Raw genomic sequence first — 2,832 nt, forward strand, 5'->3', positions numbered from 1 at the left:
CACGGGTTGCAACCTCATCCCTTGGACCTGTGTAAGGACTCCTAGAGCTATTCCTGTTTTTTTTGTTTTTGTTTTTGTTTTTGTTTTTTTGTGACATATAAAGAAAAGTCTTGCCCCATTGGCAAGCTTAACACTGGGGCTTGGGTTAGGGCCTTCTTTAGGGCCTGGAAAGCTGCTTCTGCTTCAGGTGTCCATCTTACTAAATGGGCATTGGCTTTCTGAGTTTTCTTAACTAGTGTATATAATGGCATGGCTATTTCGCCGTACCTGGGAATCCATATTCGGCAGAAACCTGTTATGTCAAGGAATCCTCTTAGTTGCTTTAGAGTTTTGGGATAAGGATAAGCCAGTATAGGCTGGATACGTTCCTCACTGAGGGCCCTGGTGCCTTTGGATAATTTTAGCCCTAAGCATTTAACCTGCTGTGAGCAGAGCTGAGCCTTTGGTTTGGAAACCTTGTAGCCACAGGTAGCGAGGAAATTTCAGAGTGCTTGGGTGGCTTGATGGCACAAGGTTTCTGAACGGGTGGCGAAAAGTAAATCGTCCGCGTACCGAAGGACAAGGGTGTCCAGGTATGAAAATTGGCTCAAGTGTTGGGCTAATGCCTGGCCAAACAGATGGGGGCTATCCCTGAACCCTTGGGATAAAACAGTCCAGGTGAGTTGAGACGTTGGGTTCGAAGGATCTTCAAAGGCAAACAAGAATTGAGAGTCAGGATGTACAGGGATGCAGAAAAAGGCATCCTTAAGGTCCAGGACTGTAAACCACTCTGCTTCCTCTGGTATTTGGGAAAGCAGAACATAAGGGTTAGATACAGCTGGGTATAGAGGGACAACGGCCTCATTGATAGTCCTGAGATCTTGCACTAACCTCCATTGTCCATTGGGTTTCTGTACTCCTAATATTGGAGTATTGCAGGGACTATTGCATGGTTTTACTAGGCCTTGGGCTTTTAGGTCCTTAACAGTCTTTTGGAGTCTTTATTGGGCCTCAGGTCTAAGGGGGTACTGCCTTTGGTAGGGAAAGGAGGCAGAATCTTTTAGTTTAACTTGAACAGGACGGGCATTCTTTGCTTGTCCATATTGTCCTTCTGTTGCCCAGACTTCAGGATTAATTTCTTCCTCAAACAGGGGACAACAAATGGATGTTCCTTCTCCTATGTTCAGTTGTACAATGGCCTCTGCTTTTGCTAGAATGTCTCTCCCTAACAAGGGAGTGACATTTCTAAACATGCTTTCAGAAATAATTAGAAAAGCATGTGGGAAGAGTAAAGTTCCCCAGTCACATCTTAGTGTCTGGGAGAAGTATCTAGTGACTGGCTGTCATAGGACTCCTTGGATAGTGACAGATCTGGAGCACAGTTGTCCGGGACAGGAGAGTAGGACTGAAAAGGCCACGCCAGTGTCCAGGAGACAGTTAACCTCCTGGTCCTCAATGGTCAAGCATACCTGGGGCTCTGTGAGGGTGATGGCATGGGCTGGCACTTGCCCTGGGCACCCTCAGTACTGCTGCTGGACTTTCAGTGACTTCTGGCTCAGAGGACCTTCATCCCCTGGGGCAGTGGGCCTTCCAGTGATTCCCTTGACATAAGGGGCATGGATAAGGGTACAGCTTACTTCTACTTGGACAACCCTTTTTTTAAAGTGTCCTTGTAGACTGCACTGGAAGCAAGTCCTATTAGGCATTTGATTTGCCCAGCTTTTCCCTTTTCCAGAGCCTCCAAAGTCTGCTTGCCTGAGGGCCATGACTAAAGCGGTGGCCTTTTCTTATCCCGTTTGTCCCGTTCTGCCTGCTCCTCCTAATCTCCATTATAAAAAAAACCGAGGTTGCCAAGTTCAATAGGGTTCCTAAGTTTTGCTCTGGGCCTAAGGCGGACTTTTGAAGTGTTTTTCTAATGTCTGCAGCTGACTGGGTGATAAATTTACCTTTAAGATTTGTTGGCCTTCAGTAGAGTCAGGTGACAGGGAGGTATGCTTCCTCAATAGCTTCCTTAGTCTCTCCAGAAAGGCAGTAGGATTTGCTTCCTTTCCCTGTGTTACAGTGGACATCACTGAATAATTCATAGGCTTCTTCCTAGTTTTCCTTAGTCCTTCTAGCACGCAACTTAGCAAATGTCTGCGGCACCAATCTCCATGTTCTGATTCTGTGTCCCAGTGAGGATCTACGCTGGGAACTGCCTCCTGGCCTGTGGGGAACTGTTCTCTTTCCTCTGTTGTCATCCTGTCATTGACCTGACTGAGATACCAGAGATCGCCAAACTCTCAGGCTGCAGTTATGGCGGCACTTCTCTCATTTGGGGTTAGTGTCTGATCTAGCAGTAACGTTGTATCTCTCCATGTCAGATCAAAGGATTGTCCTAACCCTTGTGAAACATCAATATAGTCGTCAGGGTTATCTGATAATTTACCTAGGCCTATTTTAATTTGCTATAAGTTTGAGAGAGAAAAAGGTACAGGCACTCTGGCTGGGCCGAATTCTCCTCCTCCCACTGCTTGGAGGGGGCATAATCGGGGAATATTGGCACTCTTGGGTTCACTGTTTACCCCTTTGACTATCTCCTTTTGGACCGTTTGGGTTGAAGGGGGGTCCTTATTAGTTGGGGAAGGAGTCAGGGGGGCGCTATGGTAGGGAGGTAGACTCTGAGGGCTTCCTGTAGGGCATAAATCACATTTTTACATAATTGCAAGTTGTCTCTTAATGAAAAGAAAGATTGTACATATGGCACTTCAATCCATTTGCCTTCTTTTCTACAACAGAGGTCTAGTTGTAAGATGGTGGTGTTAATTTATACTTCCCTCAGGAGGCCAGGTTTCTCCCCCTTGAAGAGGATAT

This window comes from Mandrillus leucophaeus, unplaced genomic scaffold (assembly GCF_000951045.1).
Source record: "Mandrillus leucophaeus isolate KB7577 unplaced genomic scaffold, Mleu.le_1.0 Scaffold241, whole genome shotgun sequence".
Lineage (NCBI taxonomy): Eukaryota > Metazoa > Chordata > Mammalia > Primates > Cercopithecidae > Mandrillus > Mandrillus leucophaeus.